The following is a 21,044-nucleotide window of genomic DNA, read 5'->3' on the forward strand; positions in this document are numbered from 1 at the left end:
AACCCAAAAAGACACAAAATCACAGGAAAAAACTAAATTACTTAATACAGAAACAAAATGACAAAAAAAAGACATAAAATAACCCAAAAAGACACAAAAATTACGAAAAAAGACACAAAACTACTAAAAAAGACACAAAATTACCAAAAAAGACACAAAATTATTAAAAAAGACACAAAATTATTTTAAAAAAAGACACAAAATGACCAAAAAAGACACAAAATGACCAAAAAAGACACACAATCACAGAAAAAAAACTAAATTACTGAATAAAGAAACAAAATGACCAGAAAAGACACAAAATTACCAGAAAAAGTAATTAAAGGGACCTTCCACACACAACATGGTAAAGTGCCATTCATATAAAACTCACATTAAACTTTCATATCAAGGTGGGGGCCACAAAATATCATCACGAGGGCCACAATTGGCCCGCGAGCCGCCAGTTTCAGACCCCTGGTGTAATGCCTCCAGCAGGTTTGTGAAATGTGAAATATCGTGACATTGATGTTCGCATTGAGATTCATTTTGTTGATGCCCTAATGTAAAAAAAAAGTCAATTTGCCCAATTTATTATTTGATATAAACACCTCTAAAACTAATGACAGCCTTATGAAGCTGCATAACATGTCAACATAGAGTCTCTGTGAGGTTTGAGGCGTTTCCTCCCTGAAGGTGGATGACTTGAATCATTGAGGACTTGTCTCCGTCTCAGTGGACCTGAAAGTCTTCCAGTCCAGATTGCATTTGTCTCCATTAGATATTTATATCCTAGCAGTGTGAGTGCACTAAAGGCTACAGATGGAAATGGTGATGACTCTGCAAAAAAGTCACAACCACAAAGGATGATAAAAAGGACGTCTGTGTTTCCAGGTGGGTCAGGTACAGTCAGACAACAAAAACATCTCTCTATATGCATTTAAATACAAAGGTCACACGAAAGGGGAAAAGAAACATGCTTATGCCATAGGTCATTGAAGTTATAATGAAGATATATACACTAACATGCACATACATGCATATATACGTCCACACCCCTATTTATACAAGAAATAATGTTCATGCGGTCAAAAGAGAGAGGGTCTCCAGAATACCCACTGTAAAATAAGTCCCTGAATGCAACACCCCGCCTCTCTCATGTGGAGTTATGGAGAAGAGAGACCAGACTAATGTCCCGCCCGCCTTGAGGAACCCGGAAATGCGAGCCGTTAATTTAAGAGTTATTTTATTTATTTTATGGGTTTTTAAATGGGATGGGAAGTGCTTAGGGTAGGAGTTAGGGTTGGGGTTAGGGTTTAAAGTTAGGGTTGGGGTTTAGGTATTTTTGTTGGGGTTTAGGGTTAGGGTTAGGGTTTAGAGTTAGGGTTGGGGTTTAGAGTTTAGAGTTAGGGTTGGGGTTGGGGTTTAAAGTTAGGGTTGGGCTTTAGGAATTTGTGTTGGGTTTAGGGTTAGGGTTAGGGTTTAGAGTTAGGATTGGGGTTAAGGTTTAGAGTTAGGGTTGGGGTTAAGGTATTTGTGTTAGGGTTTAGAGTTAGGGTTGGGGTTTAGGTATTTGTGTTAGGGTTTAGAGTTAGGGTTTAGGGTTAGGGTTTAGGGTTTAAAGTTAGGGTTGGGGTTTAGGTATTTGTGTTAGGGTTTAGAGTTAGGGTTTAGGGTTTAGAGTTAGGGTTGGGGTTTAGGTATTTATGTTAGGGTTTAGGGTTGGGGTTTAGGGTTTAGAGTTAGGGTTGGGGTTTAGAGTTTAGAGTTAGGGTTGGGGTTGGGGTTGGGGTTTAAAGTTAGGGTTGGGCTTTAGGAATTTGTGTTGGGGTTTAGGGTTAGGGTTAGGGTTTAGAGTTAGGCTTGGGGTTAAGGTTTAGAGTTAGGGTTGGGGTTTAGGTATTTGTGTTAGGGTTTAGAGTTAGGGTTTAGGGTTAGGGTTTAGGGTTTAAAGTTAGGGTTGGGGTTTAGAGTTAGGGTTGGGGTTTAGGTATTTGTGTTAGGGTTTAGAGTTAGGGTTTAGGGTTTAGAGTTAGGGTTGGGGCTGGGGTTGGGGTTTAAAGTTAGGGTTGGGCTTTAGGAATTTGTGTTGGGGTTTAGGGTTAGGGTTGGGGTTTAGAGTTAGGGTTGGGGTTTAGGTATTTGTGTTAGGGTTTAGAGTTAGGGTTTAGGGTTTAGAGTTAGGGTTGGGGTTTAGGTATTTATGTTAGGGTTTAGAGTTAGGGTTTAGGGTTTAGAGTTAGGGTTGGGGTTTAGGTATTTATGTTAGGGTTTAGGGTTGGGGTTTAGGGTTTAGAGTTAGGGTTGGGGTTTAGGGTTGGAGTTGGGGTTAGGGTTGGGGTTAGTCATTTTGGGTGGCACTGACAGATGATATTTTCTGTCAGAGCTTGTTGGAATAATGATTGTCCTTTGCCCAAAAAGCTAACTAGCAACCACCAAAATTAGCCGTATCTTGTGTCATTCCCTCTCTTGATCTGTCTACAAACCATAATAATAAGTACACTAAAGGTAGGGAATATATATTTTGGAAGGTTTATATTGCAGTCTATTATGTATTATTTTGCAATGAAAGAAGCAACTTCTCCATATTCAAAGATATTAGGCATGGTCTAAAGTAAATACAAAATAAAATACTTGAAGGTAGGGCAGAGACTATTATAAAGGCATCATAGAGTCGGTCCTGGTGAAGCTGCTGGGTTGAAGCGTTTCTCTCAGGTTATAACCTCTCACCTCCAGCCATGAAGGACGGCTAGTGACTGAAATAATCAGATTAACCCTTTATCAGGCGAAGAACTATATTTGGTAACTTCAGGTAATAGTTCGAGAAAAAAGTTGCAAATTTGTTAGATTGAAGTGGCAAATCTACAAGAAAAAAAGTCACAGATTTAAGAGATTTAAAGTGGCAAATCTGCACAAAAAAAGTAGTGGATTTACGAGAAAAAAGTGGGAAAAAGCAGCTTTTTTCTCCCAGATTCACCACTTTAAATCCCATAAATCTGCACATTTTTTTCTCGTAGATTTGCCACCTCCAATATTCTCTAGGGTTGAAATTTGGAATTTGCAAGTATTTCAATGAGTGCCCTATTAAGGGTTAAAGTGGTGAATCTGGGGGAAAAAAGATGCTTTTTCCCACTTTTTTCTCGTAAATCTGCGACTTTTTTCGCGCAGATTTGCCACTTTAAATCTCTTAAATCTGTGACTTTTTTTCTTGTAGATTTGCCACTTTAATCTAGTAAATTTGCAACTTTTTTTCTCGAAATATTACCTGAAGTTACCCAATATAGTTCTTTACCTGACAAAGGGTTAACCAGAGAGTTTTGTTCTCACGGAAACACGGCTCACCTTTAGCTAGAGCAGCTATTCTCAACCTTGGGGTCGGGACCCCAGTTGGGGTCGCGAGATGATTTCTGGGAGTCGCCAAATCATTTTGGAAGTCAGCTCTGTCTCCACTGTGTTAAAGTGTTCATGTGTTTTAGTCTTTTTGGTCATTTAATGTCTTTTTTGGTAATTTTGCGTCTTTTTTTTGGTCATTTTGCATCTTTTTTTTTGGTCATTTTGCGTCTTTTTTTGGTCATTTTGTTTCCTTTTTTTGGTCATTTTGTGTCTTTTTTTTGCTATTTTGTGTCTTTTTTGGTAATGTTGTGTCTTTTTGTTGGTCATTTTGTGTCTTTTTTGGTCATTTATGTCTTTTTTTGGTCATTTTGTGTCTTTCTTGGTCATTTTGTGTCTTTTTGTTGGTCATTTTGTGTCTTTTTTGGTCATTTATGTCTTTTTTTGGTCAATTTGTGTCTTTTTTTTGTGGTCATTTTGTGTCTTTTTTTAGTCATTTTGTGTCTTCTTGTGGTAATTTTGTTTCTTTTTTGATGATCTGAACTGTGCGTGTGAAATTCTGTTCAGTGAGCGGGGGTCGCGGACAACATGCATGTTAAATTGGGGGTCGCGACTCAAAAAGGTTGAGAACTACTGAGCTAGAGGATGAGCTCTCCCTGCGAACGTCACGTTTAAAGAGCCGGTTGAGGTAGTTTGGGACTGTTGAGGCGTTCCTGCTGAGGTATTCCAGGTATTCCAGGTATTCCAGGCATGCACGGCGGATAGACCCCGGGGCAGAGCAGCACACAATGGAGGGATTAACATCCTTCTGCTGGGAAACGCTGCAGGATTCCCACAGGAACCGCTGCAGGACGTGACTGAGCCAAGGACGATCTGTTTACCACAAACAGGATTTACGGGAGGAAATAAATAAATAAATAAATGCAGTTGTGCCAGAAACAAGATGTAGGCATGCTATGTTAGTTACATGTAGGGCTGCAACTTACGATTATTTTCATTTTGTAATTTTTTTGTCATTTTTTGCTTCTTTTATGTATGTTTTTTATCTTTTTTTTGGGTGTTTTTTTGTAGAAAAATGTTTTTTTATGTGTGTTTTTGTAATTTTGTGTGTTTTTTTATGTGTGTTTTTGTAATTTTGTGTGTTTTTTTATGTGTTTTCTGTGTGTTTTTTATTTTCATTATGGATGAATCCGTCGATTATTTAAATGATTCATCGATTAGTTGTTTGGTGAATAAAATGTATAAAAATATCAATGAGTGTTTCCAAACCACAAGATGACGTCCTCAAATCTCTTGTTTTGTCCACAAACCAAAGAGATATTCAGTTTATTGTCATAAAGGAACAAAGAAACCAGAAATATTCACATTGAAGAAGCTGAAATCAGAGAATTTGGACTTTTTGGAAAAGGATTTTTACAAAAAATAAATGCAAAAATTACAGTGATGGCTTGTATATATATTACAGTATATTTTTGTTACAAACATGGTGCCAGAGTATTTTACAGTGGAGTAATTTATTTAAAACATTTTTTTTGAATGTTTTTTTTTTAAATTTAGTAATTTTGTGTCTTTTTTTATTTATTTTACGTCCTTTTTTTTATTAATTTTGTGTCTTTTTTTTACTAATTTTACATCCTTTTTAGTAATTTTGTGTCTTTTCTTATTCATTTTACACCCTTTTTGGAAATTTTGTGTCTTTTGTTCCAAACACGGTGCCAGAGTATTTTACAGTGCAGTAATTTATTTTTCAAACAGAAAATATAAAAAATCCTGTTTTGGCTGATATATACATTTACAGTGTTTCATTGTGACTGAAACTGAATTAACTCATTTATCATTTTACGTCTTTTACTGTCATAGTTTGGCAGTTTTTCACCCTAAAATCTACAGACATTTTTTACAGTGTACCTCAATAATATATATTGATGGTGCATTCCAACATGGTTTCTTTTGGTCTTATTTCTGCAGGTTTAGTGGCCACAAAAGTCTTTTAAACCTTCTCTGAAATTGAGTTTGTTACACCAGATACTCAGACAAAGAAATACCTGAATCTAATCTAAAAAACACAAAGTACAAAAGCCTCCAAACACAAAGTCCAGTCTGATTTTATCTTATTATATAAACACTTTTTCCCCCACAGATCTTGGCTAAGTAACCTTAAAACCTCAAAGCTTTTTTTTTTTTCCTCAACTTTTCTGTTGTTTTTTAATAATGCAGCTGCAGATGGTGAATACCTCTAAAACACTTCTATGCTCAGTGTTTATAGCCATAGAATATTTATTATGTTATGTGTGTCTGCACTTTTCTTATTCCCCTTTTCCAACCTTCAAAGCTGAACCCGGCCTGAACCTTGGTAGTTGGATCAAACTTCTAAAAAAGTGGCGTTAACCTTTTGCTCTACAAAAAGAAAACCTAACGAGGAGACAAAAACTTTGGAGGTTTTAATCTACATCGTCTGGTGAAGAAAAGTCATTATCTTTGCTGAAATGTCATCCCTGAAATAACTGTAGTGTGAAAATTTGAAATGTTCTGTAAAATGTTACTTTGAGGAGAATTTAAATGTGGAGAATGACTCTGAACAACTCTTGTATCTCTTTCCTTTGGCCTTTCCTCCTCGGCATCATTTATTTTGCTGCGTGAGGACGTGACGCCTCAAACAAGGAAAACAATGATAACCTCAGCCACCACTTTCTGCAGAGCTCTAATTAATAACTTAATAAACAAGCCAGAGAAGTAGCTTCTGAATAAATAAAAGCCCAGAGGAGTTCTGAGGCAATGACTCGACTATAAATCACAGAACTACAAAACACAAAGTGCTTTTTTTACACTGTAAAAAAAAGAAATCTGTTAAATTTACGGTAAAAATACCGGCAGCTGTGGTTGCCAGAACTTGACTGTAAAAAATACAGTGAGTGGCTTTTCTACACTGTAAAAAATGTTTGTAGAAAAAAAAGACACAAAATGACTAAAGAATACACAAAATGACTAAAAAAAGACACAAAATGACTTAAAAAGACATAAAATATCTAAAAAAGACACAAAATGACAAAAAAAACAGACACAAAATGACAAAAAAACACAAAATGACAAAAAAAGACACAAAATAACTAAAAAAGACACAAAATGACTAAAAAAGACACAAAATGACTAAAAAAAAGACACAAAATAACTAAAAAAGACACAAAATGACAAAAAAGACACAAAATGACAAAAAAAAAAAAAAATGACAAAAAAAACACAAAAAATGACCCAAAAAGACACAAAATGACTAAAAAAGACAAAAAAAGACACAGAATGGCAAAAAAAAGACACAAAATGACTAAAAAAAGACACAAAATGAATAATAAAAGACACAAAATAACTAAAAAAGACACAAAATGACTAAAAAAGACAAAAAATGACAAAAAAAGACACAAAATGAGTAAAAAAAGACACAAAATGACAAAAAAAGACACAAAATAACTAATAAAGACACAAAATGACAAAAAAAGACACAAAATAACTAAAAAAGACACAAAATGGCTAAAAAAGACACAAAATGACTAAAAAAAGACACAAAATGACTAAAAAAAGACACAAAATAACTAAAAAAGACACAAAATGACAAAAAAAGACACAAAATAACCAAAAAAGACACAAAATGGCAAAAAAAGACACAAAATGACTAAAAAAGACACAAAATGACTAATAAAAGACACAAAATAACTAAAAAAGACACAAAATGACTAAAAAAGACAAAAAAAGACACAAAATGGCAAAAAAAGACACAAAATGACTAAAAAAAGACACAAAATGACTAAAAAAAGACAAAATGACTAAAAACAGACACAAAATGACAAAAAAAGACACAAAATGACAGAAAAGACACAAAAAATGACCAAAAAAGACACAAAATGACTAAAAAAGACTAAAAAAGACACAAAATGACTAAAAAAGACACAAAATGACTAAAAAAAGACAAAAAATAACCAAAAAAGACACAAAATGACTAAAAAAGACAAAAAAAGACACAAAATGGCAAAAAAAGACACAAAATGACTAAAAAAGACACAAAATGACTAATAAAAGACACAAAATAACTAAAAAAGACACAAAATGACTAAAAAGACTAAAAAAGACACAAAATGACTAAAAAAAGACACAAAATGACAAAAAAAGATGCAAAATGACTAAAAAAAGACACAAAATAACTAAAAAAGACACAAAATTACTAAAAAAGACAAAAAATGACAAAAAAAGACACAAAATGACAGAAAAGACTCAAAAAATGACCAAAAAAGACACAAAATGACAGAAAAGACACAAAATGACTAAAAAAAAGACAAAAAATGACTAAAAAAAAGACACAAAATGACAAAAAAGACACAAAATGAGTAAAAAAAGACACAAAATGACAAAAAAAAGACACAAAATAACTAAAAAAGACACAAAATGGCTAAAAAAGACACAAAATTATTTTAAAAAATCACAGAGGACACAAAATGACAAAAAAAGACACAAAATAACTAAAAAAGACACAACAACAGACACAAAATGACAGAAAAGACACAAAAAGACATGAAAAGGATTAAAAAATGGACAAAACAGCCCTTTAAGACTCCATAGAGTTAATGGATCTGAAAACCTTCTAAGGGAACTTAGAACATGAACAGATCCACCGTGGTCTGTCAGATCTATAACAACGATGAGGATTTCCATCCAGAAATAAATAAAGAGTTTGAGGAGCAGGTCGGCCTGTTATAATGATCAGACTGATCCCAGAGGAGGAAGGGTTTAGAGAATAAATGACACTAAAGCTAAAAGAGCATTGATGAGTCTCAGTAATCAGGAAAGGATCAGCAGGAGATCAAACCTTGTAATGGAGCTTTCACGAGGCGTTCAGGTGACAAAAACAAACTCTGTTTCTTCCAGTTTAGGGGTCTGACACCTTGACTAACAAAAGAGCCGTTGGTGGCAAAAAAAGAGAAAAAATGTCGGAATGGAGCCGCAAAACTTATTTTGAGGCTAACATTAAAGATAAAACAGCCTGACTAAGGCTAAATGAGCTTATCAACATGACTAATAGGCCATAATGAACATTATTATTTTTGTAAATAAGAAGCTGGACACCGAAGAAATATCTCAGGAAATTTGGAATTGAAATCTCGCCTTTAGAAAAACTCAAAACTAGACTTGAAGTTGACAAAACTTAGAGGTAAAGGCAGCGGGCCGTAGACTTTAGTAAGTTTCTGAAGCTATGATGCAGATTTTAGTTGACTTTTTAATGCCATGCCACATATTAGCTGCACATTTTTACAATTGAAGAACACAAATTCCAATAGGCCGACGCCAATGATGAATACAAATAAAAATGTAAAGACAAAAACACAAAACATACACAAAAACGCACAAAAAATACAAAAAACACACAAAAAACACATACAAAACACATATAAAACACATAAACACATATGAAAACACACAAAAACATACAAAAAAAATACTAAAAACACACAAAAACATACAAAAAAATTACTAAAAACACACAAAAATATACAAAAAAATACTAAAAACACACAAAAATATACCAAAAAAAATACTAAAAACACACATAAAAACACACAAAAACATACTAAAAAAATACTAAAAACACACAAAAATATACAAAAAAATTACTAAAAACACTCATAAAAACACACAAAAACGTACATTTTAAATTTGTAAAAATTTGAATAAAAATTTAAAGATATCAGTGTCATTTCGTATAAATATTTTGTCACAGACAAAGGGAGCCTCAGGTTGCCGACCCCTGTTCTAGTTGATAAAACTATTTGTGTTTAGCATTGGTGGTTGTCTGTCTATATTATATTATTATATTAGATATTGATTTCACATTTAAGATTGACATTTTATTCCATTTTTTACCATATAAATAAAATGTTTTTCCATCAAAAGAAATGCTGTTCTGCCATATAATTGACAAGAAAATACTTTATAAATGCTGCATAAATTAAAGATTTTACCATTAAATATGACAGTATATTTCTGTTAGAGATATGGTGTTTAGTACATTTAACAGAGAGAAAAATTATTTTTTACAAAAGATAAATGCAAAAAATTACAGTGATGCTTGTTCATATATTACAGTATATTTTTGTTACAAACACGTTGTGAATATTCTGAAGAAAAATTGGAGTAAATCTGAGATTAAAATGGTAGATTAACATGGAAAAACACTCAGAATATTCATAATTATTTAGAAATGTATGGGGAAAAATAGGATAAATCAGAGATTAAAGTTGCTCCTCCTGGCTCATGATGTCATGGGTTATCTAGAAATAAATAAATCTTTGATCAGTATGAAAACAGCCTGTTCTGGTGGAGAAATACTCACATTTCACCTTTCATTGTATTTTAAATCACTTGACTTCAGTGTTCTCACTAACGAACCTGCTTATAAGGTTTTATCCCTTTAATTAAAAATAAATGGGGTCAAAGTCTTGTGTGTTGTTGTTTACTTGAGGTGACGTTCCTGATTATCCTGTTTGTTGTTTGTTGTCTAATTGCAGCAGAGACTTATTGCTCTTATCCTGCTAATTGTCCTTTAGCTGTTAGCTGCTCACAACACCACACACCATTAATAAATAAATAAATAAATAAATAAATCAGCCAGCGACGACAAAAACACAATCAAATGTTGTTGTTTTATTGTCCCCTGTTGGACAGAATAACATAATAACAGCTCTCTGTGTGATGTCATAGTTACAGCTCGTGGTTTGTTTGTCCTTCTGAACCATAAACAGACTGAAAATAAAAGGCAACAAGAATTATTTTCTCATTTGGTTTATTACAGATGTGAACAGGGCCGGATTAACGCTCTGCTGTTCCCTAGGCAACAATATTCAAGGGCCCCATCATCAGACCCCAGAATCACCATAATCTGGCAAAATACAGAATAAATTACAGTAATATACAGTTAATATACTCAATAGTTCAATAACTAACTGGCATCAAGTGCATTTTCATGTTCAGATGTGCAAACGCTCATAGAACTATGAATGCACCACGAAGTCCTCTTGTCAAGGCAACTCAATCACATATGATGTTATGAAAATGACGATATGGTTACTAAAAATCTGATCTACCATGTGGTTGAGCAGGCAGATAAAGGGTTAACCCTTTATCCGGTAAGGAACTATATATGGTCACTTCCGCGGACATCCAAAATGGCGTTGCTATGCAGCCCAGTGAGGTCGGAGAACCATGTGACTTCTCTAAGCCAATCAGCAAATATTAGGCTATGTCATAGATAGTGACATCACACCATTGGACCAATCAGCAGCAGCCATGAGCGTTTCTAATTTCTCTCTTACACCGGACGTGCGAAGTATGGCTTTTTTACACCTCCTGCTCCCAGACCGACATTATATATTATATTATATACGTTATATATTGTTATATATCTACATAAATAACGAATATATAAATATATACATGTGTTATAAATGTTCCATAAAACATTTAACAACATAAAAATCAATGTTCCTTTAAGTTTATATGTGTCTTTCCTATATTTTTTATACATACACCTTTTCTAAAATGTTTTACCCTAGACAGGCGAGGAACCATATATGGTCACTTCATTGATCTTGATTTTCAACATAAAAATTTAATATTTTTAAAAATGTCACAAAAGTAAGAAAGTCTTGTAGTGTCCTGCAATCACACTTTAGGGTTGAAATTGGGAATTTCCAAGAATTTATTTATCAGGCAAAGATCTATATTTGGTAACTTCAGGTAATATTTCGAGAAAAAAGTTGCAAATTTACTAGATTAAAGTGACAAATCTACAAGAAAAAAAGTTGCAGATTTAAGAGATTTAAAGTGGGAAAAGCAACTTTTTTCTCCCAGATTCACCACTTTAAATCTCATAAATCTGCACATTTTTTCTTGTAGATTTGACACCTTAATCTGGTAAACTTTTTTCTCAAAATATTATTTTCGTATGTTTTCTTATACATTCTGGCTGTATGTAATATCCTCCAATATTCTGGAATTGGAATTTGCAAGTATTTCAATGAGTGTCCTATTAAGGGTTAAACACAGTTAACATAAACTTACATTAAATACAATTAAATACAAATCCAGCCTCAAGTAGAGACTCATACGGAGCATCACACCGACCAAGGGAGATTATTCCTTTATCCTTTAGAATCTATTTAAATTCACCGATTGTGATCAACTCAGACAATTTCAATCCTTTTTGCAGATTGTTCCATTATAAAAGGTGTAACTAAAAGCTTTCTGACCTAATTCAGTTCTCTCTCTTGGCTCCAGCATCTGTACAATGATCTGTAGACCATGTTGAGTTTGGTTTTGACACCTGTATGAACACAGGTAAGAGAGAAGCAGCCCAATAATACATTAATAGATAAAAACTAACCAATGAGAGCCTGCAAACATACAAAGACGATATTTCAGCCATGTGGCGTACAGATTCTTGTATTGTAACCTGGCAAACCTTGAGACAGAATATAATCATGTACTGCTGCTGGTTTCATCTGATAATATGCATCAGAACACAAAAATAGCAAATACAGATATAGATGCTACTGAGAAACGTATTTAAAATAAAAACACATAATGACAGTTTGTGTTTCAAAGGACTGGCAGAGTCTTCTTCTATCAAAGGTTGTCTATGCTGACATGAAAAGAAACTAAATCATGGATTGATTCGTCTCGCTCTGACTAAAATGGGAATTACAAACAAAGAAAAAGCAGCGAGGAGAATGAGTGAATCTGCTGTGATAATTACCAGACGAATCACACAGGAAGAAGGATCCAAACATGGTAAAACATTTGGTTTAAAGCGACAGAATAAGAGCTGCTGGAGTTTTCTTTTTCATTGCTTGTTCTCTGGAAGATGTCCTGAGGGTTTTGGACAGCTTGGTGAAAATAATCAAGTATATCAAGAATGTTGCATGCCAAAGCGTTTTCTTTGCTTTTTGCATTGGCACACTTAATATTGATGAAAATCTGGATATCTGATAAAAAGGAGTAAATACCTCCGAAATTAAATTCTGCACTGTCCTGCTGTGAAATCTAAAAAAACAAAAAAAAAAACAGGCTGAATGCAGCAGAGACTGCACCTGTTTTTACTGGGATTTACAGATTTTTCTATTAATATTCTCTGAATAATGCATCTAATAAAATCTACTAGGAGTAACTCCTGTTAAAATGTTATATATTTAATATCATGTGAGATCATTAGAGTTAGGTTTTTGGGAAAAAAGGTGCACATGCACTGGCACGAGCTGTTTCTTAAAATATTATCAAAACTCCCTCAAACGATAAAAGTTATCTTGCTTTGGTTAAAAACAAAAATAAAAACACACAAAATTACAAAAAACTTTTGTTTTTTTTTTACAAAAAAAAGAAAGAAACAGAAACACATAGAAACACAAAAACATACAAAGAGATTACAAAAAAAAACACACAAAAAAACAATAAACACAAAAGATTTCATTAATGCACAAGGTGATTTCTGACCCATGTTGTGCATTAAAAGGTGTTTATATGTTGTCACCAATTTAAAACCTGACAAAGAAGACACAAATATTAACTAAACTATTTAGTTAAAAAAAAACAAAAAAACACTTAATATTGATGAAAATCTGGATATCTGATAAAAAGAAGTAAATACCTCTGAAATTAAACTCTGTACTGCCCTGCTGTGAAATCTAAAAAATAAAAAAAAAAACAGGCTGAATGCAGCAGAGACTGCACCTGTTTTTACTGGGATTTACAGATTTTTCTATTAATATTCTCTGAATAATGCTACAATATATAAAATCTAAATCTAATAAAATCTAGGAGTAACTTCTGTTAAAATGTGATATATTTAATATCATGTGAGATCATTAGAGTTAGGTTTTTGGGACAAAGGGTGCACATGCACATGCGAGCTGTTTCTTAAAATATTATAAAAACTCCCTCATGTGATGAAAGTTATCTTGCTTTGGTTAAAAACATCAAATAATAAAATAATTGTAAAGAGATGATAATATATTGTGGGATAAATAGAAGAAATACAGTGAATAACTACACTGTAAAAAAAAGAAATGTTGTTTTTATGGTAAAAACCAGCAGCTGTGGTTGCCAGAACTTTACCGTAATAAATACGGTGCAACTATTTGTAATATTACGGTAAAATGACATTAGCTCTGTTGATTTCCCATTTAAGATTGCCATTTTATTCCATATTTTACCGTAAAAAATAAAACGTTTTTCCATCAAAAGAAACGCTGTTCTGCAATATAATTGATAAGAAAATACTTTATAAATGCTGCATGAATTAAGGATTTTACCATTAAATATTACAGTATATTTCTGTTAGAGATATGGTGTTTAGTACATTTAACAGTGAGAAAAAGTATTTTAAAATATAAATGCAAAAATGATGGCTTGTATATATATTACAGAATATTTTTTGCTACAAACACAGTGCCAGTGTATTTTACAGTGGGGTAATGTAATTTTAAAAAATTAAAAATACTGTTTTGGCTGATATATATATTTAGGGTGTTTCATTGTTACTGAAACTGAATTAACCCATTTATCATTTGACGGTCTTTTACTGTCATGGTTTAGCAGTTTTTCCCCGTAAAATCTACAGACATTTTTTACAGTGTAGAGTGAATACAACAGTGAACCATATATTGTTGGTTTTTTTTGTAAAAATGAATAGAATTCCCAAGTTGCTAATCAGGTAATTGGAACACAAAGAATGAGATTTTATTTCTGCATTACACTTTTATTTGGTCCTCATATTTCCTCAAGATTAATATAAATGTTTTTAATGTATGTATACTCTCCTGAAGGGAGTATGTTTAGGGTTTGCTCCTCCAGAGTGGTTTTTGATCATTATACATCCTCATTTTTTGTTTTCATTTCTTACTTTTTGAATAAAACACTTTTTTTTTAATCATTACGCTTCTAATGCACGAGGTCATTTTTGACCCATGTTGTGCATTAGAAGGTGTTTATATGTTGTCACCAATTCACCAATTTAATGAAAATTTAATGACCTGATTATTATTTTTTTCATTTTGATTTACTGGATCAACATTTTGAACACAAAAAAAAATACAAAAAACACATAAAAACACACAAAAATACACGCAAATAATTAAAAAAACACACACACATAATTCATAAAAACACACAAAAACACAAACAAAAAAATGCAAAAAACAAAACAAAAAAACAACACACACAAAATGACAAAAAACAAAAACACACAAACATTTTTTCTTACAAAAAACACATAAAAACACACAAAATTACAAAAAAGTTTTGTTTTTTTTACAAAAAAAGAAAAAACAGAAACACAGAAACACAAAAACATACAAAGAAATTACAAAAAAAAACACAAAAAAACAGTAAACACAAAAGATTGCATTAATGCACAAGATGATTTCTGACCCATGTTGTGCATTAGAAGGTGTTTATATGTTGTCACCAATTTAAAACCTGACAAAGAAGACACAAATTAACTATCCTTGTTAGGGGTAGCGGGGAGAGGCTCGAGCGCACAACACAGGAGGCAGGATTTAGTAGAGTTCAGGGTTTTATTGGTAGGGTGATGTGGGGGGAAAAGGCTGGGTGAGCTGGAGGGGAGCTGGAGGTGAGCTGGAGGGGAACCGGAGGTGAGCTGGAGGTGAGGAGCAGGTGAGGTGACTGGGCTGGTTGACGGGCAGGCAAGCCGGATCACTGCTGGAGAGGGGAGATCTGTGGGAAGAGAGGTTGAATGTGAGTTGGAGCAAGGCAAGGAGGCAAAAAGGTTCAAAAAGCCAAAGGCAAAAAGGCAACAGCAACAAAACACTTCTCTTCTCTTCTAGGTACTTGCCAGGTAACAATCAGGGAAGATCTGGCGATGACTGGCAGGAGAGCTGGAGTCTTGTAGGCAGAGGGGTTGATTGGAGAGTGGCAGCAGGTGTGCAGTGATCCGGCTCATTCACCTCGTCAACTCAACCTGTTGCAGCTGTGTCTCAGGAGTGCCCGCTGGGAGCGAGCTGAGGTGCTGGGAGTGGCTGAGGCCGGAACAGAGGGGTGTGAAGGAGCAGAGGAGGAGGGTGTGGGTGGAGCCGTAACAGGACCCCCCCCCGAGCGAGCACCTCCAGGTGCGGCCATCCGGGGCCCACCCGGGGCATCAGGGTGGGCCCTGTAGAAGTCCCGGAGGAGGGCAGGGGACATGATCTGCGACCTGGGAACCCAGCTCCGTTCCTCAGGCCCATACCCCTCCCAGTCCACCAGGTACTGGAACCCCCGGCCCTGGCGCCGGGCCCGAAGGAGCCGCCGAACCGCCCACTGAGGGTGACCATCCACCAGCTGAGGAGGGGGCGGAGCAGGAGCCGGCGGCACAAGAGCATTTGTGACGACGGGCTTGACCCGGGAGACGTGGAACACCGGGTGGACACGCCGAAGGGAGTGGGGGAGGACCAGCCCGACAGCCGCAGGGTTGATCACCCGGTCAATGACATAGGGGCCGATGAACCTGGGCGCCAGCTTCCGGGAGGGGACGTGGAGGGGGAGGTCAGCAGTGGACAGCCAAACCTGCTGGCCGGCCGGGTACTCAGGTGCAGGGGAGCGGCGCCGGTTGGCACCCCGAGCGGCCCGCGACGTAGCACGGAGCAGAGCCGAGCGCACAGAGGCCCAAACCCGCCGACACCGACGGATGTGAGCCTGGACAGACGGGACCGAAGCATCAGCCTCCTGGAGTGGGAGCAGGGGGGGCTGGTACCCCAGGGAGCACTCAAAAGGTGACCGGCCGGAGGAGTCGCTGACCATGGCATTCAGGGAGTACTCAACCCAGGGCAGGTCCTTGCTCCAGGAGGATGGATGGAGGGAAGCCATGCAGCGGAGTGCCGACTCCAGACTCTGATTGGTCCTCTCGGCCTGCCCGTTGGTCTGGGGGTGGTAGCCGGATGAGAGGCTTGCCGTGGCCCCAATACCCCCACAGAAGGCCTGCCACACCTTCGAGGTGAACTGGGGACCACGGTCGGACACCACATCCTTGGGGAGCCCGTACAGCCTGAAGACATGGGCAGTCAGCAGCTCTGCAGTCTCCGCTGCGGTTGGCAGCTTCGCCAGGGCCACCAACCGCACAGACTTTGAAAACCGGTCCACAATGGTGAAGATGACTGAGTCACCCTGGGACAGGGGGAGACCAGTGACAAAGTCGACCGCGATGTGGGACCATGGACGACTGGGTACGGGGAGGGGCCGCAGCAGACCAGACGGGGGCTGATGGGATGCCTTGCTGCGGGCACAAGTGGGGCAGGCTGAGACGTACCCCCGGACATCCTCTGCCATAGTAGGCCACCAGAACTGCCGGCGCAGGAAGGACAGGGTACGTCGGGCCCCCGGGTGGCAGGCAAAGCGGCTGGCATGACCCCACTGGATTACCGTGGCTCTGACGGCCTCCGGAACGAAGAGACGACCAGGTGGACCAGTCCCAGGGTCGGGCTGGGTGTGCTGAGCCCTTATGACCACTGCCTCGATGTCCATCTTCACCACTCCGATGACCCGGGAGGAAGGAAGGATGGTATCTGGAGTGGTAGGCTCCTCCCCCGCCGCATGACACCGAGACAGAGAGTCAGCCTTATTGTTAAGGGACCCCGGGCGGAACGTGATGGTGAAGTCGAACCGCCCGAGGAACAGGGCCCAGCGTGCCTGGCGGGAGGTCAACCTCCTGGCCGACCTGATGTACGTCAGATTTTTGTGGTCTGAAAGAACAGTGATGGGGTGCTCTGCGCCCTCCAGCCAGTGCCGCCACTCCTGGAATGCCTCCACAACAGCCAGTAGCTCCCGGTTACCAATGTCGTAGTTGGCCTCTGCGGGGGAGTAGCGACGGGAAAAGAAGGCACAGGGACGCATCTTCTGGTCAGCAGACCGCTGAGAGAGGACACCGCCCACGCCCGTGTCTGAGGCGTCCACCTCTACTATGAAGGGCTTCGCTGGGTCTGGGTTGACCAGGATCGGTGCAGAGGTGAAGCGCCTCTTCAGGTCAGCGAAGGCGGTACTGGCCCCTGGTGTCCAGGCAAACGGTCGCAGCGAGGAGGTGAGGGCAGTGAGGGGGGCAGCCACCCGACTGTAGTCCCGAACGAACCGGCGATAAAAGTTGGCGAAGCCGAGGAAGGACTGCAGCTGCTTGCGGGAGGTAGGCTGTTCCCAGTCGACGACTGCCCGGATCTTCTTAGGGTCAGGCCGGGTCCGTCCCCCCTCCACAATGAGTCCCAGAAATTCCACGGAGGGAGCGTGGAAGGTGCATTTCTCAGCCTTTATAAACAGTCGGTTCTCCAGGAGACGCTGGATGACGAGGCGGACATGCTGAACGTGTTCTTCGGAGTTTCTGGAGAACACCAGGATGTCATCCAGATACAGGACCACAAAGATGTCCAACATATCCCTCAGCACGTCGTTCATCAGGGCCTGGAAAACCGAGGGGGCGTTGGTTAGGCCGAAGGGCATCACTCGGTATTCATAGTGGCCACGGGGGGTCTTGAAGGCCATCTTCCACTCGTCCCCCTCACGGATCCGGACCAGATGGTATGCGTTCCGTAGGTCCAACTTGGTGAACACCGTGGCCCCGAGGAGGGGCTCGAAGTTGGAGCTCATGAGGGGGAGAGGGTAGGTGTTCCGGATGGTGATGGCGTTGAGCTCACGGTAGTCAATGCATGGCCTGAGGGACCCATCCTTCTTCTTCACAAAAAAAAATCCCGCTGCCACCGGGGAGTGAGAAGGTCGGATAAGCCCCTCGGCCAGGCTCTCGGAGATGTACTCATCCATGGCGGCCTTCTCTGGAGGGGCAAGGTTGTACAGGCGGCTGACCGGGTGTTTACTGCCAGGGCGGAGCTCAATGGCACAGTCATAGGGCCGGTGCGGGGGCAGGGTGCGTGCACGCTCTTTACTGAAGGCCTCTCCTAAGTCGTGGTAGACCTCTGGTACGGAGGAGAGGTCGGGGGGAGCTGGAGGGGGCTGTGGTGGTGACGACGGGGTATGAGCAGCACGGAGACACCGCGCATAGCAGGCCGTACTCCAGCTGAGGATGCGCCCCTCACCATAGCTGACATGGGGAATGTGGAGCTCAATCCATGGTCGGCCCAGAATGAGGGGGGCTTGGGGAGAATTGAGGACATAGAAGTCGATAGTCTCCACATGGTTCCCGGAGATGGTCATGGAGAGGGGTCTTGTGCGGTGGGTGAGGGGCCCCAGACTGTGTCCATCAAGGGCAGACACTGCAAGTGGGGACTCCAGGGCGACGAGGGGGAGGGCAGCCGAGCGGGCAAACTGGGCGTCCAGGAAGTTCCCGTCTGCCCCTGAGTCTATGATGGCCCCGACTGAAATAATCTGACCCTGCCAGGAGAGGGTGACAGGGAACCTGGCTGGGCTGATAGGTGGTGGAGAGTGAGTAATTCGGCTCACCCGCAATCCCCCTTCGGGTGAGCCTACTCCTTTTGACAGGGAGGGGCAGGTGGTGGCTGGTTCTCGAACAGGGGGGTTGGCCCTTGGTGGGGAGGCCCCGAGGATGGTGTTCCAGGGCCGTGATGAGCTGGTCGGGGGCCGCCTCTCACGCTGGCGCTCCCTGATGCGCTCGTCCACATCAATAGCCAAGGCCACCAGTTCGTCCAGAGTGGAGGACTTGTCTCTGATGAGTTCGTCCTTGATGTTCTCACTCAGCCCCTGACGAAAAGCGCTCCTTAGCCCAGCGTCATTCCAACCACTCCCAGTGGCAAGAGTGCGAAACTCCGTCGAGAAGGCGGCTGCTGTCCGGTTCCCCTGGCGAAGGGACATCAGCCGTGCCCCAATCTCCTGCCCGGCAGTGGGGTGGTCGAAGACCCTCCTGAACTCAGCGAGGAAGGTGGTGTAGTCATCAAACAAAGCTGGGCGAGAGCTGAGGATGGCCTGGGCCCAATTCAGGGCCTCGCTGGTGGTGAGGTTGGTGATGAAGGCCACACGGGCTGCTGGTGTGAGGAACTGGCTGGGTTGATGGGAAAATATCAACTCACACTGCATGACGAATCCACGGAACTGGGAAAAGGTCCCGTCGAAGGGGCGGGGACTGGCCAAGTTGGGCTCACGGGGCTGGACGGAAGACAGGGCCGGAGGCGGAGCAGCCAACGGGGGTGGACCTGCGGCAGGGGCAGCCAGGGGGGTGATGGCAGCCATAAGTGCAGCCACCTGCTCCGACAGGGCCTGGACCATCGATGTGAGGTTCTGGACCTGGGAAGAGCGCCCCTGCTGTAGAGCCTCCTGGGCCAGGAGCCGGTCACCCAGGGACTGGACAGAAACTGAAGCCTCCCTGAGGAGACGGCTGTGGTCCGAAATAACTCTCCCTTGGGCCTGGAGAGCCTGTTGTGCGGGTTCAGGAAGCGGGGTTTGGGTCCGCTCTCCTGTGTCTGCCGAGCCTGGGTCCATGGCCAGATCTTCTGTTAGGGGTAGCGGGGAGAGGCTCGAGCGCACAACACAGGAGGCAGGATTTAGTAGAGTTCAGGGTTTTATTGGTAGGGTGATGTGGGGGGAAAAGGCTGGGTGAGCTGGAGGGGAGCTGGAGGTGAGCTGGAGGGGAACCGGAGGTGAGCTGGAGGTGAAGAGCAGGTGAGGTGACTGGGCTGGTTGACGGGCAGGCAAGCCGGATCACTGCTGGAGAGGGGAGATCTGTGGGAAGAGAGGTTGAATGTGAGTTGGAGCAAGGCAAGGAGGCAAAAAGGTTCAAAAAGCCAAAGGCAAAAAGGCAACAGCAACAAAACACTTCTCTTCTCTTCTAGGTACTTGCCAGGTAACAATCAGGGAAGATCTGGCGATGACTGGCAGGAGAGCTGGAGTCTTGTAGGCAGAGGGGTTGATTGGAGAGTGGCAGCAGGTGTGCAGTGATCCGGCTCATTCACCTCGTCAACTCAACCTGTTGCAGCTGTGTCTCAGGAGTGCCCGCTGGGAGCGAGCTGAGGTGCTGGGAGTGGCTGAGGCCGGAACAGAGGGGTGTGAAGGAGCAGAGGAGGAGGGTGTGGGTGGAGCCGTAACAATCCTAGTTTGTTAAATTGGTGTTTTTTCCAATTTAAATTATTATTTGGTGGCTCTAATAAGTCTCAAATGTTAAAATATGTGATTTTATAATGTAATCTGGTGGTTCTAACAACTCTTTTAAAGTTAAACCTTCAAAATAAGACAAACATAGTGACACATATACTCACATTGTTCATTTAGTGTTTAATCACTTTTTGTATCACTACTCTTCTAATGCACAAGGTCATTTTAGACCCATGTGTGTAAACTTGATGTAATAATACAAAAACTATTTTTCTGCATGAAGTATGAAAGGAAAAATGGATATAATGATCTGTTGTAATAAAAAAAAAAGATATTCAAACACACAGCAGCATGAAATAACATGGGGAATGAATGCAGGTTTTTTTTACCCATGTTGTGCATTAAAATGTGTTTATATGTTGAACATCGAAGGGTTAAAGAACTAGACTTCAAGGACTTTATGATGTATTTTGCTGCCAGGAAAACCAGACGTAGATGCTTTTTTTAAGTAATTCAGTGTGTGATTTTACTGTTATTATGGCATTAATATTGTGTTTGTGCAGCCTGCAATGCATCTGTGTGACCTGTCATACTGCTGCAGAGATATGTTTCTGCTGCTGGTGATGAAATGAGGAACTCTGGTTGGGAATCATTGTTGAATAATATAT

The sequence above is a fragment of the Centropristis striata genome, chromosome 16 (genome assembly GCF_030273125.1).
Source record: "Centropristis striata isolate RG_2023a ecotype Rhode Island chromosome 16, C.striata_1.0, whole genome shotgun sequence".
Lineage (NCBI taxonomy): Eukaryota > Metazoa > Chordata > Actinopteri > Perciformes > Serranidae > Centropristis > Centropristis striata.